General features: G+C 41.7%; 1 long non-coding RNA gene across 1 annotated transcript; it reads left to right on the top strand.

Annotated features, from left to right (window-relative positions):
* Window positions 1–4,071: 4,071 nt before the first annotated feature.
* Window positions 4,072–24,576, top strand: LOC311248293. The gene is made up of 5 exons (XR_014620938.1): window positions 4,072–4,205; window positions 5,235–5,322; window positions 16,813–16,877; window positions 24,295–24,372; window positions 24,476–24,576. It is a non-coding gene; the product is annotated as an uncharacterized lncRNA (long non-coding RNA).
* The last annotated feature ends 281 nt before the right edge of the window (window positions 24,577–24,857 follow it).

Genomic DNA, 24,857 nt, shown 5'->3' with positions numbered 1-24,857 from the left:
ATTTTTACATATTTAGTAAAGATAGCAGTCCTATACACCACTTGCAGGTTTATATTTAGTAAAGATAGCAGTCCTACTACACCACTTGCAAGTTTATATTTAGTAAAGATAGCAGTCCTATACACCAGTGATTCCCAACCTGGGGTCCGCGGACCCCCTGGGGGTCCGCCAGGGGGTCCGCCAGACCACAGATGATTTTTTTTTTTTTTTTTCCAGAGAAATATTTAATTAGCATATTTTTATCATCAGAAGCATAAATAGTCTCTCCACTACAATAAAAAATAAAGATAAATAAATAAACATCTAGACATGATTTTTGAACGTTAACAGTAGGCTACCGGGTAGCCGCTAAAACGCGAATCAGTTGACTGTATCACTTTCTGTAGCTAGCCTAGCACGCTAGTTAACTTTCTCGGCTCGTCTGCAGTCAGCCGCCAGAGGCGAAAATGTGTGACAAACGAAAAGGAGATGACGGCAGCTCATCTGCAAAAAAAGTTAGGACCGTCCTACAGCAATCGCGAAAATTACATCACCATGGGCTTCACTGAGGGACCAGACAAACGACCTGAGTGTGTGATTTGTGGAGAAAAGTTGGCAAACTCGAGCCTGAAGCCCAGCAAGCTGAAGAGACATCAGGCGTCTAAGCACCCAGAAACCGTTGGGAAGGATCCAGACTTTTTTCGGAGGAAAGAACAGTCTCTCAAGGCGAACAAGCCTGTTGATGTTAGAGTAGCGTGGAGCAGGGGTGGCAGTGATTTACAGAAGGCTACCGAAGCCTCCTTTGAGTGTTCGCTTTTAATTGCAAAAGCAAAGAAACCGCACAATATTGGCGAGCAGCTCATCAAACCAGCCTGCATCAAAATGGTTTAGAAACTGTGCGGCCCACAGGTGGTGGATAAACTAAAATCAGTACCACTCTCGAACAATGTAGTGAAAGACCGAATTGATAAGATGTCAAGTGATTGCGAGCAGCAGCTGTCAGAAAAGCTTAGAAAGGGTCCATTTGCCATACAACTTGATGAAACTACAACTGTCGCAGACGAGGCTGTGCTCATCGTTTATGTGCAATATATCGAAAATGAGGATCTGAAGCAGGACATTCTCATGTCAGTCAACCTTACTACCACCACTCGAGGTGAGGATATTTTTACTGCAGTGGATTCTTACTTCATTCAACATAAATGCAAACCGTTCACCATTAGGGCCTGATTTGAGAGGATGAATACAGGATTTGAATATTGGCCAAAATTTTGAAATACATATGGTGCAAGATTAGATTTGTTGATTGAAGGCACAAGTCAAAGAAGCATAGTGGGTCTAATTATGATGCATATGCCTGTGTATAAGCAGTTTGTTATTAAAATGACAAAAAAAGGTATTAAACCCAGCTAGGACAGATTCTCTCTGCTACTGATTGGAATTTCCTGTCTCATATTTAGTTTAATTTGTTGCATTGATTTGTTCCATAAATGCAAACCGTTCACCATTAGGGACTGATTTGAGAGGATGAATACAGGATTTGAATATTGGCCAAACATTTTGAAATGCATATGGTGCAAGATGAGATTTGTTGATTGAAGGCACAAGTTAAAGAAGCATAGTGGGTCTAATTGTGATGCATATGCCTGTGTATAAGCAGTTTGTTATTAAAATGACAAAAAAAGGTATTAAACCCAGCTAGGACAGATTCTCTCTGCTACTGATTGGAATTTCCTGTCTCATATTTAGTTTAATTTGTTGCATTGATTTGTTCCATAAATGCAAACCGTTCACCATTAGGGCCTGATTTGAGAGGATGAATACAGCATTTGAATATTGGCCAAACATTTTGAAATGCATATGGTGCAAGATGAGATTTGTTGATTGAAGGCACAAGTCAAAGAAGCATAGTGGGTCTAATTGTGATGCATATGCCTGTGTATAAGCAGTTTGTTATTAAAATGAAAAAAAAAAAAGTATTTTATGGTATCTTATTAGGAGGGGGTCCGCGAATTTCATCAGAGATGTTTGGGGGTCCCTGGGGGGAAAAAGGTTGGGAACCACTGCTATACACCATGCACTTGCAAGTTTATATTTAGTAAAGATAGCAGTCCTACTACACCACTTGCACGTTTATATTTAGTAAAGATAGCAGAGAGAGAGAAAGAGAGAGAGAAAGAGAGAAAAAGAGAGAGCCAGTTAGCCAGTTAGCTAATTAAATTCGATTGCACAGCTGGTCTGTGGTGGCCTTGATAAGCAACGTGCGCACCTAATGTCCAAAATAGCGAAATAGGTACTTACATTTTTACTGAAAGACATCTTGACATCTTGCTGACTGACCCATTCACTATAGGCAGCTAACCAGCAGTGTATACACCCAACCAGCGGTATGATGTCAGCAACAAAATGGCCGCGCCCATAATGCTAAATGCTTCAGAAATGCACACAACAAATCGTTTTTTCTTAGAAACTGCTTATTTTTATAACGTGATTTCTTCTGTGGCTTATCTAAATACTAATGTGATGCTATGAATATGTATTTATCGCACTGCTTCATTTCCACTTTAAGGAGAGAGAGAGATGATTACAATGAACTGGTACATTCAGGTCCAGAATTGTTGGAATTCCCTGACAAAGATGTGCAAAAAGCTGTACAATTTAAACAATACCATACTGGTAATGAGCAAATAGTTGTTTATTCAATTAATGCATGGAGCTGTTCCATTTTATACTAACTTCATTCATTCATTCATTCATTTGGTACTAACTACTCAGTTCATACAGATTTCAAGTATCCAAATATCAATGATGAATATTGCACAAGGTTTACACAGTTATCACCTGTTTGTTTTATATTCATGCTCAGAGAGGAGTAAGTTAGATCTTTGTATGTGAGTTATATGGCAATTAAATCAATGGTGTGCTTGTTTGTTACAGCCGGCCACTAGGGGGCAGCGTCTCATTAGTAGTGCTGATCAGCTTAGATGTGACGGTCACTCACAGTAACCTGGGCTTATTTTAGCCAACGCGATGCTCACCAAATAACGTTATAATTAATATTATTATCGACATCACCATGGCAGAGATGGCACACACAAACTACCTCAGGTTCCTCCAGCTCACCGTCCCTCCTCGGCCCTTCTGCCCGGCTGGCTACCTGAGGCTGTGTTGAACTTGTTGCTGCACCTGCACTAGTATTATTGTGGATGACGACATTGAGGCAGGAAACATGTCTGTGATTTTATTATATTTTTCAGCATCCACCTCTAGTTTTCAGATTTTTTCCGCCGGCAATTTCTCCACACCCCCTTTACGTTTGTTCTGTTTCTCCATTTTTCCTGTTTCCGCATCTGTTCTTCTAACATGAGAAACAGGTGAGAGAGGGGGGGGGGGGGGGGGGCTTATTAAGAGATGTGATTGGGCCGCAGCACGCATAATGGGCCGCTGTTCCCAGCCTAGTGGGGGAGGGGCTTAGTAAGAGATGTGATTATTGGGCCGGCCCAGTGTCAGTCAGTACCAAATGGGCCGGTCGTTGACCAAACGGCCCACTCGCAAATAGTGACCTCGGTGACCTCATAGCTGGCTACGGCCATGGTCCAGGCCACTATACTTGTCCACGCCAGAAGCCCCGCCTCAAACCCGTCCACACCTGGGCTCTGTGGCTCTGCAGATATACCCTTGATTGATTGATTGATTGAAAAGTTTATTAACAGATTGCAGAATGGGTACAGTACAGTACAGCTCAATACATACAATTGTTAAGAGGATGCAGACCTGAGAAAAACGTTCGTCTTGTTTCCATCAGGGTCCCCCATTTTCAATTCATCATATCCCCCATTTTCAATTCATCATAACCCTACTCTCCTCTAGCGCGGAATCGAAACGCGCAAAACGCCAATGCGGAAGCACTCTTGGGCTGCCTTTAATATAGACGCCCACGGGTACAGAGTACAAGCCCCGAAGCCCCGCCCAAACGTTGGGCTTGCGGCTCTGCAGATATACCCCACTCTTCTGGGGACGGCAGTAGCTGCAGCTCCTCCTCCTCTCTGACTAAAACACACGTAGTTTCTGGAGTCTCGTCGTTCAGGTAAACAAAGGTACATTCGGTTCATGTCGACCTCTCCTTTTTGTTACAGTAAACTCTGCTTGTATTCATCTACTGGCCGCACATCTGATCTGTTGGGCGTTTCTGCCACTTTTCCATCCAGACTGGGCCTTGACCAGAGGTAAGTTAGCTGGAGCAGCTAACAAGCTAAGCTGCTATGCTAATGCTAATGCTACTACTGAGTCTGTGAGAATGTGTGACGTTAGATCAGAAACTGGTACGACTCTATGTATAGAGAGAAATGTGCGTTTATTCAGCTCGTTACTAATAATGACCGAACATCTCAATTGTTGAGCATTTCAGCCACTGTGTCACTTTACTTGAGAGGCTATGCTGCTGAAATGCTTCTTAGGCCGTGAGCCAGGGCCCCACATTTGGACCACGGGTACCATCTTGGGGGACTAACTTTCATAGTGATTTTTGGGAAGGTATTCAACCCTACTGCTAGAAAAGATGTGATAGCTTTGATAGATGTGACTGCTAGATAAATGTAAATAGCAATGCAGCAGTTGCCTCCAAATGTGTGCTATCACATCTTTTATAAAACTACCAAGCATATTGTTCAGGCCTCCTGTCTGAAATTACATGCCCCAAATGAATCATGATAGCTCCTGAACCATAAGGCCTATATGCATGTTTCTGGTCTCCTTTGATAGGTAACAAGGTAGGACATGAATCAAGTGCACATCTATTACCATTCCAGAGTAAATGGAGATACAATGAAGGAAAACATGATATTTTTACCCTCACCTGGTACATAAATCTTAATTTAAAAGGCAATATGACCATTAAGTTGTTCAAGTTGCTTTAATAGTTGTCATAGTAAAATACAGAATACTTTTCCATGAAATGCTTTTTTCTGTATGAGCTCCTGAGAGTGTGCTAGTCCTAGATACAATAGATAAAACGTATAAAATAGAAAAAGTCAAGAGTACGTAAACAAAAGGTGTTCAGTCAATCAATATACATATTATATACAATATACAATACAGAGTAAAAAAAAGAGTAACAGTGAGGCACAATGCAGCAATGGGATCAGGTACAACTTAGGGTAAGGTGCAATGAGGTATGAATTGTAGTGCAAATCTCTTTGCTAATAAATATAAAGTGTGTTAAAGTGTAGAATGTTTTTGCTTGTATTTTCTTCCAGGTTAACTGTTGTTTACCTTGTGGCTCTGTGGCACAAAGAGACTGGAAAGGGTCCTCGTTTCCTTCTCAGCAAATCCAAATAGTACAAGGTGACTGTATGATATTTTAGATTTTATGATGACAGGATCTTTTTTTATTTGATACATTTTGGCTTTGTGGCTTGTGTGTCGCACAAACAACCTGTTAAAGAAAAAGTTTATGAGTGGGAGCCGATCGCTATCCTTGACCCACTATTGTGTGAATATTGTATCTCAGTATAGCTGCCTTGCCCAGGGCTGTACGTTAACTTTTTTTGCACATAGCACTGGTGCTACAGAGGTTGATCGTTTTGTAGCACAGGCCAAAATCTTGTAGCACAAGTATAAAATGTGTTATATTTGTAACAGTCACAAATGTGCCTATTGTATTTGTGTTATTTAGTTGCAGTGCCATGTTTGGCTGTCATTTTATGCTGACAAGTTGACGTCACACAGCCAGACACGCTACGTGTAAGGAATTATGGGATTTGGTGTTGGGTGTATGGACTCTACTAGGGGTGGGAATCACCAGTTTCATCACGATACGATATAGATTCTTTGGACAACAATACGATATTTGCTGATATATGCCACGATATGATACGATGCAGGTGCCTGCAATCGATATGAGACGATATCATAACATAAGCCCATTTAACACAATCAGTAACATTTAGATCAACTCCAAAAAGGCAACGGAAATATCATTTGACATTTTTATTTTTGACCTCTTCCAGACTTTTAAAGGAAAAACAATCTATTGTTTTTAATACACATAGACCTCCTGTTCACTGTAAAGTGCCACGTTTTGATATATTGAGCTTTAAACTTTAAGTTAAATGTTTTGGAACTCGCAACACGCAACCGTTTTATGTTGCATGATCATGAATACATTTATTTTGTATTGTATTTTTTATGTTTAAATATCAACATTATCTGTCCACCCTCAGTACATTTACTATCAATATAATATACTCGTCTGACTTCATGTGATCTTTCCAAACGCACACACACACACAGAGAAGGGAGAATGTCTGCCCCCTCCGCTCCTCCTCACTCTGCCCGTCTGCTGTTCTCTCTATATAAATATGGCTATGAACAGCTTGTTTTTAGCTCATGCTAACGTAACGTTCATTTCGGACTTTATGACGCGAGGATTGCAAAGCATGTTATATGCATTTGACCCGTTGCAGAATAAAACAGCAGGGATTTGTTTTGGGTCGCGACAACACTATCTACTAGCTCTGTTTCAATGTCCGCGTTCCAAACGCTGCTGAGACGAGTCCTGCAGTCACCTGCTGTGTTGTGAGCTGAGCCGAGCGGATATGAGTCACTGCTCGCAACTCGCGGGGATATTGTTCGCTAGGGATTATGGGATTTGGTGTTTGATATATGGAGTTTTACGCAGAAGGGACATTGTATTTAATCGCACAAGACTACAAGTACCAAGTGGATAGCGGGCCATCGCACCAGTGCTATTGAAGTCAATCCTTTCATCGCACAGACTGACGTCAGTGTCGCACGTGCAACATATATATCGCACTGTACTGCCCTGCTTGCCAGGGTAGTCAGACTGACATCAACATACTTGTGTAAAGCCAGATTCTTGTGTGCCTGCTTGTGCATAAAGCTGTCATTACCATGCAGTGTTTCCCCTAGGATTTTTTTCAGGGGGGGTGGTAGGGCTGCGCGATATAACGATAATTATCATGATATATTTTAATAATCGATATCGTAAAAAAATATATAGATTTTTTTTTTCTGACCTGCAACAGGGCAGTTTTAAAACCAGAGACAGTGGACAGACTTGTCTTTCTTGCCTGCAACTTAAAGTAATGGCTTTGCTTCTCCAAATGACAATACTGACCAAATTTGAGATTTATTTTTCTCTTTTATTTTGTTTGCTTTCTAATTTAAAATACAGTTTGAAACCGTCTGTACACAGTAGGCTATGTGTGCTAGCAGAGCTAGTCTCCAGTCATGAGTCACGGTGCACATGTGCGGTGGTTTGTCCACCAAAAAAGCGCCAAAAGATAGAAAAGAAACTAGCAGAGCCAGAACTGTTCAACTCCCCTGGAGCCACAGCCAGCAGAGAAGCCGGTTTACTTTCGCTTTCAAACCAGCTGCAGCCTGAGAACTGCAGTGTGAGGGGATGTAACACTAAAGATGGCGGCAACGACAAAGAATTGCTGCAAAATAAACATACATCTGTTGTTTAAAAAAAATATATATATATATTTTTGAATTTTTTATATATTAGCATTTTTTTATCGATTTTGTTGTATTGTATTGTTATCGCAATATCATTTTTTGATCGATTTTGTTGTATTGTAATCGCGATATCATTTTTGGCCATATCGCCCAGCCCTAGTGGGTGGTAGGCCCCCCAAAACTACTAATGTTGTCGCGGGGCGCGCGTGTCACGGATATGTGGTGTCAACAGTGTCGTCATAGGCACGCGCAGTAAGGCGGTTGTTAGTATCGGTGCATTTCTCTACACTGAGCTGAAATGAAACGATTGCACATAAATTAGGTTTGTTATCGATATCGTTATCGCGATATCATTTTTGGCCATATCGCCCAGCCCTAGGGGGTGGTAGGCCCCCCAAAACTACTAGTGTTGTCGTCACGGATATGTGGTGTCAACAGTGTCGTCATAGATGCTCGCAGTAAGGCGGTTGTTAGTATCGGTGCCTTTCTCTACACTGAGCTGAAATGAAACGATTGCACATAAATTAGGTAAATAAATATTTACAATTTTACATACAGTAGTGACAACACACATATGAACTATTTACAATACAGGGACAGTGTTTCCTACAGGATTTGATGACTGATGGGTGAACCTGGGACCCTCTAGGGGGGTCCGGGGCCATGCTCCCGCGGAATTGGACCCTCTAGGGGGGTCCGGGGGCATGCTCCCCCGGAATTGTTTTTATTTTGTTATATATTTTAAAGTTAAATGCATCAATCTAAATAAAATAAAGAGGCCAGATCTATGATGAACGTTGTGCTCAAAACACAAAATCGACTAGATTGCAGTGGTTCCAAATCCTTTCCTCGGAGCACCCCAGCCGTTCCATGTATTTGTTAAATTCCACCACCAGCACACCTGATTCAACTTAACAAGCCCTTTATTAGTTGAATCGGGTGTGCTGGTGGTGGAATTTAACAAATACATGGAATGGCTGGGGTGCCTCGAGGAGAGGTTTGAGAACCACTGGACTAGAGCATACATTTGAGCCATCAAATAAATGAAGCGGTTACCTGTGTTGAACTGGTTTATTTTTTAGAAAATATAAAAATATACTGGATTACTATTATGACTACTACCACTGCCAATACTACTGATAGATCCCTATTGGCAATGTATCAGTCTAGGTAATTAATGGGAAACACTGAGGGAGGCACATACAACACTCATAACTATTTACAACCAGTGTCAGAGCGAGCGCACTCAAGTTGTTCGGAAATTTTGAGTGCACACTGGACGCTCTGACCAAAGAGTCAGTTTATCAGAGCAGAGCAGATTTTCAGAGTGAATTTATTAACTCACTGTAACACTTTGAGTGCCAACGACGAGAAATCTTCGTTATTGCTTTTATTAGCGATATCCATTCATTTTTCATCAATCCAGCCTCATGTTATTATTGGGACTGGCTCTGACCTCGAAAAGGGAAAATACCGCCCCTATCGTCTCCCGGATGGTAATGCACCCATTGGATTGGACTCAATGGAAATGCATGGGGGGGAAAAAACCCGGATTCCACATTTGACTTCTCAGGCATGTAACCCGAGACGATTGCATTCATTGGGGACCCTCAGAGCAGCGTGGAATATGTGTTTCGAGGTTGGATCGTTGGATCAATAAACGCGATCGATATTTGGAATGGCGATCAGGAATTGGAATAATCTTTTTGCAGAACATCTGATGTGAGGTAAGGAATCTATTTTACCAGTCTTGGGGTAATCAGATGTTTTTTTCACATATTCCACAACGTGTCCCCTATGTGTGTATATGACGTTAGCGCTGACCAGGTCATAGATAATCGATTTTTCAGCCCGCTTCTCTTGCGTGCATAAGTACACATATACTATCGATAATCTAGTGTTTATTTGAAAACTATTCATAAATCAGCCGCAATATGACAACGTGTTGTGTGTATTCCAGTAATTGGCTATTTCCGCGAAATCTTTTTTTCTTTTCTAGAAATTTCCAAAAACATCCGTTTTTCAAAACGGTATAAAATGGAATTGTACAGATTAAAAAACAATCCGTTTTGTACATGTTGACTGCAAGCAAGTCATTGATAAACAACGGGCGTATTAGACACAGCCATAATTTAGAAATAGCTCCGTGAAAATCATGAAATATCGGAAAATCTTATCGTCCTGGTGGTTGATGTTAGCCTCGTTAGCAGAGCCAGTCATTAGCTCTCTCTCTCGTGTTTGTTTTCGGTCTTGCTCCAGGTTCATTCCAATAGTTATTCTTGTTACTGTTATCTGGTATATTTCTGTAGTTTTTCCCTTCGGTAGCTGGAGCTAGTATTTTCTTAGCTGGTACCTCTGTATCTGGGGCTAGAGTTAGCTTAGCTGGGCCTTGTGTTATTTTAGCTCGGGTTAGAGTTAGCTTAATTGGGCCTTGTGTTATTTTAGCTTGGGTTAGAGTTAGCTTAATTGGGCCTTGTGTTATTTTAGCTCGGGTTAGAGTTAGCTTAACTGGGCCTTGTGTTATTTTAGCTCGGGTTAGAGTTAGCTTAACTGGGCCTTGTGTTATTTTAGCTCTGGTTAGAGTTAGCTTAACTGGGCCTTGTGTTATTTTAGCTCGGGTTAGTCTTAGCTTAGCTGGGCCTTGTGTTATTTTAGCACGGGTTAGTGTTAGCTTAACTAGGCCTTGTTATTTTAGCTCGGGTTAGAGTTAGCTTAACTGGGCCTTGTGTTATTTTAGCCCACAGTTAGTGTTAGCTTAACTGGGCCTTGTGTTATTTTAGCTCGGGTTAGTGTTAGCTTAACTGGGCCTTGTGTTATTTTAGCTCGGGTTAGAGTTAGCTTAACTGGGCCTTGTGTTATTTTAGCTCGGGTTAGTGTTAGCTTAACTGGGCCTTGTGTTATTTTAGCTCGGGTTAGTGTTAGCTTAACTGGGCCTTGTGTTATTTTAGCTCGGGTTAGAGTTAGCTTAACTGGGCCTTGTGTTATTTTAGCTCGGGTTAGTCTTAGCTTAGCTGGGCCTTGTGTTATTTTAGCTCGGTTTAGTGTTAGCTTAACTGGGCCTTGTGTTACTTTAGCTCGGGTTAGTGTTAGCTTAACTGGGCCTTGTGTTATTTTAGCTCTGGTTAGTGTTAGCTTAACTGTAAAGTAAATTTATAATAATCACAAGATACATTCAGTGCTGGATCTAACTAAATGGATTCATAGACACATTTATGGGAAGTTCAAGTCCGGACCACAAAGCTTCTCGAAGGCTTAGCGTGACACACGACGGCTCTTCCAATTCGTACGCAATGTTCTACCGGCAGCAAAAAAAAGTGAGTCTCAGCCTCTGCGTTATGATATTATGATATGAAAATGTAATTGTAGTGCTGTCAGACCCAGATACGGGTTGTCTTTCCCCTATATTTTCTTCTCTTGAGTGCTTCGTTTACATGTTAAAACACAACGATTTTCTTCTGGGGGAATGGGGTTTACAAACATGTCACCTTTTTCACCTCTTATCAGTTTGCAGGTCTGGTTATATACTGTAGTTACTGAAACTGATTGAATATGGCACCGCCCCACATAGAATATTCTCACCAGCCGCCACTGGTTATCAGACGCAATGATGGCAACGTGAGTAATGTGAATGTTGAATTAATAACGTGTTTTGCTTTACATCGAGTAAGTGTGATTGATATCGCAACTTGGATTGTTCCGAAGCAAGTAAGTCAACATGTGAATGCAGCGTGACGTGAATGCATAGGGGAATAGGAGTGAGTGTTTTAATGCAACACTGATCTCCATTTAGACGCAAATACATCAGAATCGTCGTCATTTAGAAATGAGATTGCGATTTTATCGTGCAGCCAGGGGGCGAAATTAAAGCCCGCCGCCCGCCAGGGGCGCTCAGTTTTTACCTTTGGCGCTTGCCACTGAGAGCCCTGCCCGCCGTGTGGCGTGTAGACGTGTAGTTCATAATGATACTCTTATTTTGAAGATCTGTGCGGGTCTCATTTCCGGCCCAAGCGCAGCTAGAGTCATAATATCGATGGCTCCGGCAGTTAGCAGCATTCGGTTCGTATGATATTCTTATTTTGAAAAAAAACGTGGCAACGAGTCATATCCGCCCAGCCGGGCCAGCCCCCTGCAGCGGGATACTATTGGCTTCTGCTCGTATCAACACAGAGCGGCCCGCAGCTCTAGTGCCACTGCTAACGTTAAGCTCTCAGAATGGTAGCAGCTCGCCTGCAGCATCTAGTGCTAACGTTAAGCTCCCAGAATGGTAGCAGCTCGCCCGCAGCATCTAGTGCTAACGCATTGTCTAACGGTATCTAGCTGGCTAGCTACTGATATCAACAAATGCTCCAGCAATAGTCTACTCGAGTGCATAAAACCTCCGTTCCCTCGTTAGCTAGCTCGCGTTAGCTAGCTCACGCTAGATCGATCTGTCCCAGTAAACTAAATTGTCTTAACGTTATCTACCGGGCTAGCAGTAGCTACAGATAGCTCCTGATATCAATGTCTTATAACATTGATTGAATGCGTATTCTAGCTGAGGGCATGTTGAATGTGATTTGACAACATAACCGTAACGTTATAAATGGGTCCAGCTGCATCGCCGGAGAATCCTTGCATGCTGAATGTAGGGTCTAGCTGAATATAGGGTCTAGCTGCAGGGCCGGATAATCCTTGCTGGAGCTGGAGGCTACTCAAGTATACACACAGACAGGGCCGCCTCAGGGGGTGTGCGAGCAGTGCGGTCGCACAGGGCCTCGCGGGAAGGGGGGCCTCGCAAAAAAAATAATAAAAAAAAATAAAAAAAAAATATTTTTTATTTATTTTTTTTATTTTTAATTTTTTTAATTTTTTTAATTTTTTTGCGAGGCCCCCCTTCCCGCGAGGCCCTTTTTCATCACATACCTAAAATCTAGTTTTGCTTATATGCTTATATATTTCACATTAGACACGTTTGTAGAATGTGTCTGACTTGTTCCTGGGTCTGCACCTGGGTCACTATTGGAGCTCTGGTGCTCTGCAGCAGGCATTGGTTTCAACGAAGGGAGTGGTTACTTACATCATAGTACGCCGCCGGAAACTTAAACGAAGAAGAAGAAGAAGAAGAAGAGTCAGCTGCGTTTGAATATTTCGCGCGTGCAGCTTTTGACTATTATGCTTAGTTATGCCAGCCAAGGTCGGTCATTATCAGTCGGTCAGTCACCAAGGAACGTTGACGAAAGGCGGGACAAATGGCCGGAGCCTTGTCATGATGCAGTCGGGATATAGGCCATGGCCCATGATGATGTCGGCTAGTAGCTAGCTTAGCTAAAGGCTATCTAGCGTTAGCTAACCTGCAGCCAAGGATGAAGAGGATGGTCGTTTGGCAGATGAACTTCGTCAACTCCACGCGGTTGTCTCCATCCTCTTGGACGTTTGGTGAGTTTTTAACCTATTCTATTAACTCTATTCTATTCCCGCCGTGGACATCGCTCTCTCTCTCTCTCTCTCTCTCTCTCACTCTCTGGAGCTAAACTGGCCGACTAGCTAATAGTACTACTAGTAGCTAACGGTGTGTGCCTGGTGTCAGCACCTGGCTGTATGTAGCCGCATAGCTTGCTTCTGCGTTAGCTAATGGTTAGCGATAGCCTGGTTGAGCTAACTGTTAGCCAGTTAGCTGTTTAGCTTCGACGTTAACTGCCGGCTGCGCTCGGCTGGGAACGTTCGTTTGATGCTATCAGTTAGCCTTGAGTTAGCTGTTAGCTTGTGCTACGACCATTGACATTAGCCGTGAGAATAGCAGGGGGTTCTGGCACTCTGACTACGACATCATCTTTGACAGAAGATGTAGTCGGGCCTGCACCATGACAAGGCTCTGGCAGCAGCTTATTTTTGTCCCGACAGCGAGAGGCCTTTCGTCAACGTGGAGACCTGTGTTACGGCCTTTCGCCCTGCGTTCCTTGGTGCAGGTAAGATTAATGAAAATGTCATGACATTACCCCACTCTTCCTTCCTTCCCCTCCCGAATGTTTTGTTAATAACGATGTTTTTTTCCAGGCAAAACATATGCTACTTCACAACATTTGGAGATACGACATGTGCTGTGTGTGAATGTCTTTGTCGTTTGTGTAGCTTGGGTAGCGTTGGGCCGTTGGCCAAAGCTGTGTGTGGCCTGGTGTCACAGTACCTGGCTAGCCTATTTAGCTGATGTCGGCCATTGGCTCCTTGCTGCTTTGGTTTCTCTGGTCTAGACCCTCTTCTCTTTGGATTTAAGTGTTGATCTTTGTCCTTTTGGATCTCTCATACATGCTCTCTCTCTAACACACACACACATGCTCTCTCTCTCTCTCTCTCTCTCTCTCTCTCTCATACATGCTCTCTCTCTAACACACATGCTCTCTCTCTCTCTCTCTTTCTAACACACACAGTCTGCCTATGGCGGCCTTTCTCGATGGCTAGGCTGTGCTCGCTGAGTCTGTATAGTCAAGGATCTTCAGTCACAGTGCTCAGGTATTCTGCCACTGTGTACTCTCTGTTTAGGGCCAAATAGCATTTCAATTTCTTTCCAATGTGTCTCTCTCTCTCTCTCTCTCTCTCTCTCTCTCTCTTGGATTTAAGTGTTGATCTTTGTCCTTTTGGATCTCTCATACATGCTCTCTCTCTAACACACACACACATGCTCTCTCTCTCTCTCTCTCTCTCATACATGCTCTCTCTCTAACACACATGCTCTCTCTCTCTCTCTCTCTCTTTCTAACACACACAGTCTGCCTATGGCGGCCTTTCTCGATGGCTAGGCTGTGCTCGCTGAGTCTGTATAGTCAAGGATCTTCAGTCACAGTGCTCAGGTATTCTGCCACTGTGTACTCTCTGTTTAGGGCCAAATAGCATTTCAATTTCTTTCCAATGTGTCTCTCTCTCTCTCTCTCTGTACACTGTATATTGACTGTAGAACGGGAGCTCTCTCTCGCTCTCTCTTTTGCTATATGTTGACTGTATCATGCCCCGCCTCGGGCAGCGCTATTATTTAAGAATATGTTGACTGTATAAAAAAAAAAAATATATATATATATATATATAATTTTTTTTAATTTAGATTTTTTTAACCTTTGGGGGGGGGGGGGGGGGGGCTCGCGTTAAATCTCGCACAGGGCCTCGCATTTCTCCCAGGCGGCCCTGCACACAGACAGTGGAGCTGTTTGCAGATAGCAAGCATTTTGACTTATTGCGTGGTGGCGATGTCTCGCAGATAATACAACTACAAGTATGATTATATAATATATATTTTATTTAAAAAAAAAAATTTTATATAAAATATATATATATATATTTTTTTAATCAAAAAAATGTTGGCAGGTAAGAAATATGCTTGGCGGGTAGACTCTTCCCATCTACCCGCCACTGGCCGGTGAGTCAAAAAGTTAATTTCGCTCCCTGCGTGCAGCCCTTTGTAATTGAATATTTCAAAATGTTTTACTAGTATCCTCAGGTCACATGGGTAATTGCCTCTTTGACACCACCTATTGAATACCCAGAGTAGGAGATGAGCCATGAAGTTTATTTATATCTATAAATAAATGCTGTGTAGTGTGGATGCCTACTGTACATGAGTAGGGTGAGTAACCTACATGTAGGCCTGCCACGATAACACATTTTGCTTGGCGATTAATTGCCCCCGAAAATATCGCGATAAGCGATATTATTGCGACCGGTTAGAGAATTTTTTTTGGAGAAATTTATTTCCCAAAAGTTCTCAATTTTCTTAAAAAAATTCACTAATATAATGATAATAGCATAATAATGCAAGGACACCGTTTCAAAGTGCAATAAACTTTTATTTAACATTGGAAGACATTTTAAATATCCTAAATAAAAAAATGCTCAGTTTGATTGTTTATTATAAAACAAACTGAAACTGGAAACAAGCCCTCTGTCTGGCTTTTTGTGTCATCCTTTTAACATATACATGTATTATTAATGTACCTTGCGCCGCGGTACTATGTACAAAATGTTAATAAAGTGTGAGGAAAAAACTGGAAACGTAATAAATAAAAAGGCAGTGAAACGATAATCAAATAAACACCAAAATATCTCTATTGGAATGGAGACTTCAGCACAGGATAAACTAGGGATGGGCAAAAATAATCCAGATCGATTGATCACATGATGTACTCGAGTACTCGTGGAGGAAAACGCTGTACAAAATAAACGTCTTTTCCGGTGTTTTAGACTTTTATTTTGAAGCCCACCGCTCCGTCTTTTCCGGTGTTTTAGACTTTTATTTTGAAGCCCACCGACCGGAGCGGAAGTATTGTTGTTATTATCCTAGCAGAACGTATGAGCGGACAATTTGTCTCGTCCGGTTCTGTGTTTTTGAGCGAATGATAAAACAAATGTTCAGATTGTTGGTGAACAACTAACAACTAGGTTAGTTTTAACGTTAGCTACTAACGTTAGATGCAGCTACTACAGGCAATCAACGATGAGGAGGAAGCGTCAAAGCCGTATATAATAGAATAGCCCTGTGGTGCGTAGGCACGACTCGAAACTACCTGTTATAATAAATTAATTCATGTTAAACTTGTCCCTGTGTCCAGTCCTTTGACTAGCCCCACCCGTTCATTGTAAACAATGATGCATATAGTCAAGTTAGACTGCGCTCACAAGTTCTCACACTGGGTGCTGTAATCCCATAAAGTTCAGTATATCAAAGCAATGATGCATGTAATTGTATTAACGTTATTCTGTGTTGTAGCTATGCTATACGTTGTATTTTGTTTGTTAGCTATTTAGCTAATGTTGTTAGCATTGAATGAGCATCAACGCTAGATCTTTAGCAGCCCAGTTTCTCCGGGCAGTAGCGAGTAACTACTTGGGTCTAAAAATAGCTAACGTTACACTACAAAGAACGCTACTTGGTTAAAAGGAGCAACACTATTGAGAAATGTAGTTAAGCTATATGTGGCATTGCTAGTGCCCCACGGAGCTCCCGTGCTGTACTCTGTAGTAAGGCCAGCGGCCCCCCACACGGAGAGTGACTGACGAGGGGTACTGGTTCCGCCTCATTAAAACAAACGCGCAAATAGCAATTAATCGCGCCCGTCAAAATCATTGCATTCATTTTAATTATCGCGCCGATTAATCGATTTATTGCTTATCGCGGCAGGCCTACCTACATGCCATTACTGCTTTCTATCTATTGACTCATTATAGCTACTTTATTATCTTGAAATAATATAATGGCAAACGGGTGCTATTTGCAGATTTTAGCTCTGCGTTTGATACGGTTCGCCCTCACCTACTTGTCCAGAATCTTATGAGTTTGGGGATAAACCCCTCAATAATCAAATGGTTCTATTCTCTTCTCACCAACAGGACACAAGTCAAGGTGAATGACACACTCTCAGAGGTCAAATTCTGCAGCACCGGGGTGCCTCAAGGTGCGGTGAGCTCCCCTCTCCTATTTACACTAGTGTACACCAATGAGTGTAGCAGCAGGCAGCCTAACAATCATGTCCTGAAATTTTTAGACTACACACTTATTCTAAGCCTATTGAAGGCTGGCGACTGCCCCTCTACTTACTTTATAGAGATGGACTACTTTCAGGTCTGGTGTGAGAGACATCACAGGGCTTGACATTAAGGCTTGTCCTATTGTCCGGGACAAGTTAAAAAAAATATATATATATATTCCTCAAACGAATAGTAACGTTATTCCATCTGATCAGAAAGTGCCTGTGTCACACTGGAAAACTCTCAATCTACGTACGTCAATATTACTTCTCCCGGACAAACGGTGAGCGTCTTCTGAGTACTCGCTTAGTTGACAGTGGCACGAGACCCGCGAAAATATCAGAATGTTTAATAAAAGTTGGTTGTTTTGTTGTTACCTGTTGATCGAATGTGCCTATTGTTAAAATAAATTATTTCAAATAAAAATACAATTATTTATTTGAATGGTGTTATTTATACTGCGGAACACAGAACATCAACATGTACATCCCATTTCAGTCTATTATCCATGTGGATTCCTAGGTATTTATGTGATGCAACCTGCTCTATATCATTGGCCAATTACCACAGGGTCATGTACTCTCACTTCTCTGGGGTCATAGATCATCTCTTTGGTTTTGGTTAGGGATGTCCCGATCGCCTTTTTTTGCTTCCGATCCGATCCCGAGCATGTGATTTTAAATATCTATCGATCCGATCGTTTCCGATCCGATCTTTCACATTAGTAATCAATTTTGACGCATTTTTGTCAGAAACTGGCAGAGTGAGACAAGCCCATCTGTTGCCTATAATAGTCCGGGGGCGCGAGCGCGGAGGCGTTTGTTATTACATTCACCCTGAGAAATGTGCTTCTGCTTCATATAAGAAATATTAAAAGTTTCAATATATGTTTGCACATTAGTATACATTCAGTGTTCGACTTACGTAATGGTCCATTCTGGTCTGAAACGCCGACGATAAACCTCAGTCACGTAACGTTATCCTCCAGGTGAAAATTTAGTCTGAAAACTTCGCCTCCAGCCTGCTGCTTCATGAGTTTTTCCTCCACGCGGAATCTCCTCCTTGCAAACATTGCAACTGGCTTGACTTTATATTTTAAAATGCTTAGTTCCAAACCTCTGACATTAAGTCTAGCTGCTCAAGTCAGTGGATATTAACCGTGTTTCGGGAGCGACGTGTTGTTGTTGTGGTCGCGTGTAGCGTGTAGCGTCTAAATTAAAGGGAATGTTTGTTGCAACGGTGAAAATTAAAGGGGAATGTGTTTGTTGTGGATAATTATTCTGCTCTGTGTGACAATAAATACATTAATGATGATATATTATATGTAATTTAAAACCAAAACTAAGGCCTCCGTATGAGTTTAAGACGTGGACATGGTCATGTTTGTTGAATAAAATTTTTCTTTTTTTGACTGCCGATTTTTATTATTATTTTTTCCCGATCCCCGATACTCTGAAAAGCACGTGATCGACGCCGATTCCGATCACGTGATCGGATCGGGACATCCCTAGTTTTGGTGGTATTGAGAATGAGATGATACAGGGCTTGACATTAACTTTTTGTGCCAGATATTTTACTTGTCCGAAAGCTAAACTTACTTGTCCGAAATGTACTTGTGAAAATAAAGGCCTATTTTTATAAAACCGACAAGAGATTGACAATTAATTATGATTTAATAACTTAAACACAGTGTGTGTGCATTTGTGTGTGTGGGGTATATACTGTATGATCAGTCCTCCAGCTCATCTTCACTAGGGATGGGTACCGAATTCGGTACTTTTGAGGCACCGAACCGAAACACGTCGGTACTACCGAGTATCGAATCAAGTGAGAAACCGATTTTTTTATTTTTTATTTTTTTTCATGTCAACGTTCACACGCACAATATATGCTTACCTAGGATTTGACTTGATTCAACAACAAAGCAGTCGGAGCAATGACAAGCCGAAAACTGTCGAAATTGTAGTTATTTGAAGTTTGGATTATTTTTTTTACGACTGAGGTAGGTAAATTAAATTTCTTGAGAGTTAAGTACCGAAAAAAGGTACCGTTGGGTACCGGTATCGATTCACGGGTACCGGTATCGGTTCAAATGTGAAAGGTACCCATCCCTAATCTTCACTCCCCATCAGCACCAGCTCATCTTTCTCATCGCCCCTCTCTTGACGACCAGGGCCCTGGTCTACGCCTATAGTTGTTATTACGGTATAGTTGTTATTACGGTATAGTTGTTATTACGGTATAGTTGTTATTGCCATAAATAAACTGCGGTCAAGCCAGCCGTCTTTCACTTTTGTGTGGTCAAACCAGCAGCCCCTGTATTTCGAGTGCGCGATTAGTTACAGGTTTACGGTAATGCAATAAAACAACCCTGGGAAGCTGTTGTAATTAAAGGAAAACTCCAACATTTTGGGAAATTTGCTTATTTGCAATCTACCCTGGAGTTAGACAAGAAGATACATACAATTTTCCTTCTCTGTGCATGCAGTAGGAGTAGGAAGACGTGCACCGTTAGCCTAGCTTAGCGTCAGTCACTGGAAGTAGGTTCCTCCATTAGCCTAGTTCCCAATGTCTTCCTACTCCTACTGCATGCACAGAGAAGAAAAAGGTATGTATCTTCTTGTCTAACTCCAGGGTAGATGACAAATAAGCTAATTTCCCAAAATGTTGGAGTTTTCCTTTAACCGAGGTGACTTTCGAATACAGTCTCACAAGTTGATCTTACACAAATACTTAAATTATTCCCGGTAATAGGCGGCTGAGTGGCGCAGTGGGCAAGACGCTCGCCACTAACTTCTATCCTCACTACAGCCGACCAGTGGGAGGCATAGTCTAGCAACGTTCAAGACAGGGGAGGGAAGAATTGGAAATACGAAATTGGGATGGGAGAAAAATAGAAAATGAGAAAGTGGAAAAAAAATGTTTATTCCCGGTAATGAACTGAATGAACATCGAATCAATAGGACGTTTCGTATGTGCAGTATTATTGAACATCGAATCAATAGGACGTTTCGTATGTGCAGTATTATATATTCGACCACTAAAGCTACAGAAAATTCCACGAGGAACACTTCCGGTGAGGATTTCAAAGTAAAGGATGGCATGTGGTTCATTTCTATTATTTGCAATTGAGGAACAGTGTAATTTATGAGAATAATGTTAGGACTTATTGCTTCATAAACTTGTTGCACAAAATGTAAAGGCAATACTATGAACCAAAGTTGCCTTGAGGCTCCAGGTAATGCGTTTAGTCGGGACACGCTCCGAATTGCAGTCCAAAAGAAAAGATGATGCTGATCCGATAAACTGTCAAATAAACGGGATAGATTGGAAAGCGAACCAATAGCTGCCTACCACTATAAAACAAACAAAAAGGGTTTTGTAAATGAACTAGGGATGTCCGATATTATCGACCTACCGATATTGGCATTAAAATGTGATATCGGAAAATAGGTGCGCAAGGAGAATAGCCAAACAGTTTTTGACCGTGTCTTGACGTGTTCGTGTTGATGTGCCGTATAGGTCGCCGTTCAGTGTTATTAGTTAAAGAGTTTTTATATTACTTGGTGGATAATGGTCAATAAATGGATTGGCATATCCAAAATGATACGAGCACTCTGGACATTGAATTCTTCAAGCACGCGTCTAACTCAAGCCAGCCCACTTGCCCCTCGCAGTAGGCTTATAGGTAAAGGCTCTACATACACTGTAGAGCAGGGGTCAGGAACCTTTTTGACTGGGAGAGCCATAAAAGCCAAATATTTCTAAATATATTTCATTGAGAGCCATATAGTATTTTTAACATAATAAATTAAATATGTCTTACTTTTAATGCGACTTCTGGTGCTGCATGGTTTTGCTGATGGCCTTGTAATCTGGTTCATACGTGGTGATGAGATTGAGCTTCATGCAGGCGTTGAGGCTTCCATCAGTTAAACGTGAGCGTAGGTTGGTCTTAATGTTCCTCATATGCGAGAATGACTGCCCACATGCATATGTAGAGCCAAACATGGTCAATACGGCAATACTCACGCTGCATTGTGTGGTATGTCACAGGAAGCTCGTTCCAAGTTTTAAGAATCAGCTGGTCTTCAGGTTGAAGATTTTTTATTTCTGTCCACTTGTGTTCCCTCGCCAGCTCTGCTAGCTATATCTTCAGCTACAGATACTATTAGCTGTATCTTCAAAATTAATTTCTGTTTACTTTAAAATGACACAGTATTATTAAGAAATATCACAAGTATAAAAAAAAAAAAAATTTTTTACTCAAATATTTTTCTGGGAGCCATATGCTGTCACCAGAAGAGCCATATATGGCTCGCGAGCCATAGGTTCCCGACCCCTGCTGTAGAGGATGTTGGATCCTAATATGAAAAACTATGTTAAAGGAGAATGAAATCCCATATGAACACTACTATTGCGTGTGGAGTGTATCTGCAGAACGGGGCCCACAGCTTGGTGGGCGGGGCTTACTCCCGTTCTGCATTTCGCCACCAGTTTCATGTTGGCGTGGGAAGTGCGCATGTGCCAAGTACTTGAGTAGATACTTGTGGTCACAAACGCAGAGCTTGTGAACAAACGATTGATTATGGACTAAAAACTCAAATATTTGATGGCAAAGAGGATTTGGACTAAATGTGGTGAGTTTTTCCAACAAGATTAGAAGAGCCATTGCCTCCAGGCGGGTCGTGCCCGCTTTTGAAGTGAACCAGTCCCCGACTCTGTATACAGTCCCTGTTAGCATGCTGGTGGCTAGCTGACTGTTAGCATGCTGGTGGCTAGCTGACTTGAGGTTAGCATGCTGGTGGCTAGCTGACTTGAGGTTAGCAGGCTGGTGGCTAGCTGACTTGAGGTTAGCATGCTGGTGGCTAGCTGACTGGAGGTTAGCATGCTGGTGGCTAGCTGACTGGAGGTTAGCATGCTGGTGGCTAGCTGACTTGAGGTTAGCATGCTGGTGGCTAGCTGACTGGAGGTTAGCATGCTGGTGGTTAGCTGACTGGAGGTTAGCATGCTGGTGACAAGCTGGCAGGTTAGCAGACTAAAGGCGAGCATGTTTGTGGCTAATAGGTCAGTGGTTAGCATGTTGTTAGCTAGCTAGCAGGGTACTGCGAGGCAGGCAGGTCGACTGGAGGTCCTGGACAAGGAGACAGGCAGAGGTTTAGGACATGGCAAACAGAACAGAATAGAGTATTCAGAATAGCAGGGTTATGGCTGGAGTCGCGACTAACGTGTAGTTAAGTCGAACGACGAATAGAAAATGGGGGACCCTGATGTAAACAAGACGAAAGTCTTTCTCTGGTCTGCAACAATTGTGTGTTTTGAGCCGTACTGTATTGTACCCATTCTGCAATCTGTTAACACATTGGGCGCCATGGGTTATATCCATCAATATAGCCAGTCTGCCACCGTTGAAAGCCTATGGAGATGTTTACCTTCTTTGCAGGGCTATAACCTTTTAAATTGTATTGCTATTAGTGCTGTCAGGCGATTAAAGACATTTATCTAATTAATTACAGGATTTGTAATTAATTAATCTAATTAATCGCATTTTAATCGCATAACCATTTTATGCCTGATATTCTATATTCTATAATCATATTTCAAATTGCATGTGTCCGGATGGCAGAATTCAGTACTGTATCTACACAACCTTCTGTTTAATCATCTTCCATCTATTAATTTGCTTAGATTTTTCAGGTCTGGTCAATTAGAACATGGTGTTATTCACAGTCAAAGATAAAAAAAAATGTATTGATATTCTCATTTGGTTCATTACAATTTACTCAAAATAAAATGTTCATTCAATAAATCATCGCACAGATTGATTGATTGAATGAAAATGTTATTACCAGATTGCAGAATGCGGGTACAATACAGTACGGCTCAATACACACAATTTTTAAGGGGATGCTCATTGCTTGCAGACCAGAGAAAGACTTTCGTCTTGTTTACATCAGGGTCCCCCATTTTCAATTCATAATGAATTGTAAGTAAGGGTGCAACTTGCACCGTGCAATCCATTCTTTGTGGATCTAGCCCACAGTATTTCTGACACTGGGAATACATTCCCTGAGATTCATAGATGTCCCTAGAATCAGATACCAAGAATATGCAAATGAACCATATAAAAAAAAAATCTGTAAATGTGTATTCTACAGTCTTATGGAATGAATGAGATACCAAAAAATTATTATTAAAAAAAATATATATATTGTAATACATTTTGAGTTAATTTTCATAACGCGATAATTTGCTGTGTAATTAATTAATCTAATTAACGCGATAAACTGACAGCCCTAATTGCTATATTGACATCGATTATCTATCGTTCAGGATGTGGGAACGTTATATTTTTTCATTCATACATTGTTGTGTGTTACTAGCGTCGAGAATATAAGTATGTTTTAATCTTTTCTGCTGTAATTCCAAAAACAGTAGTTATAGGCCCTGAAGCATATAGATTATCGCTTGGCGTTTCTTTCCTATACACGCTATATTAAAAAATTCAAATGTATATGATCGGTATACATTATGCTTCATCATGCGTGAAGGAAGGGGGGGGGGGTCGTTTATAATTCCTTGATCGTCAGTAACGGCTTTATTTACATGGGTTGATACGTTGATCAGATGGTTTGCAGTGAAATGAATAAACAATCGGGCTGAAAATAACGTTAGTGTCCTCTTACCGTGTGCCGATGAGACTGGAGGAGAAAGATCCCAATTATTTGACGCCGCTCTCCTACATCCATTTCCAGTTTATATGGCGCAATAAACGCCGAAATCATATCGATTATTGCGTTATGAAAGCGATCCAAATGCACTATAGTGTTTGTCTTGAGTCCCGTAACAAGATGTGACTGCCGGAGGGATTTCCTCGACGCACCGATCGGCACTTCCGGTTTTGGCGAGAGTGTAACTCACCTGACCATCCACCACTGACCACCAGGCGGCGGTATTGAGGCGTTGCAATTTCATACAGGGTCCCGCTGGAGTCCGGAGGTTGGCTGGATGAATTATGAGAAAAGTTCAAAACCATATGCTGCCTGGCCACGACCCCCACTAAATGTATGACAGAAGATTATGACAGAGGGGGTGCCGGATCCGATCAAATAGGTGCCGGTCCCAATCTGGCAGGTCCTGGCACAAATTAAGTCCTGCATTTATGTAATCGGCTTTGAATAAAAGCATGTCAACTAATTGGCCTACAGTTCTCATTCTTTTCCCCTCCATACTGTGATGTGATTGATGGAGAGAAGCCTCCATATATGTCCTGGCTGACCAGTCAGTTCCAGTCTTGGATCTACAGTATGGGCTCTCTGTGACCATCTGCATTTATCCTTGTAGCAAAACTCCAGTTCCAGTAGAAGACGTCCAAGATCACACCTACTAGAATGAAGGACGAATCAGACCAGCAGGACCTCTGTAAGTCAGAACAAGACCTCCTACTGAAGAGACTTTAGTTTACTCTCCAGACCCAGAAGTAAATAAAGACTAGTATGTTGAGTTGTGTTTCCCTCTGTCCCAGATCCACCCAGAGACCTACTGATTATTAAAGAAGAAGACCAGGATGCGCTAGAGCCACCCAAGGAGACTTCCTTTGAGATGAAGGAGGAGCCCACAGACCACCAGGATATCAGTATGTTGTTTCTTTCTCTTATCTTGATTTAGTCTTCTCCTTCCTCTGCTCCAGCATGTTTGTATGTCTCAGTCTTTGTCGCCATTGCTTTCTCTCCTCTCATTCTTTAATTTGATCAAACTCTTGTTCACATTCAGCCTAACTCTTTGGAGCACTTTATTCTGGTATCTCTATTATAAATGGAACACCTTTGTCCTGTTCCCCTGCTGGATTGAATAGCAACTAGGAGAACTAAGCTGATAGAAGGGATCCCAACTGTGATGTATTAAGC

Source organism: Notolepis coatsorum, assembly GCF_963971535.1.
Source record: "Notolepis coatsorum genome assembly, contig: SCAFFOLD_930, whole genome shotgun sequence".
In the NCBI taxonomy this organism is placed as follows: domain Eukaryota; kingdom Metazoa; phylum Chordata; class Actinopteri; order Aulopiformes; family Paralepididae; genus Notolepis; species Notolepis coatsorum.
This window is presented reverse-complemented; position numbering and strand designations above follow the sequence as displayed.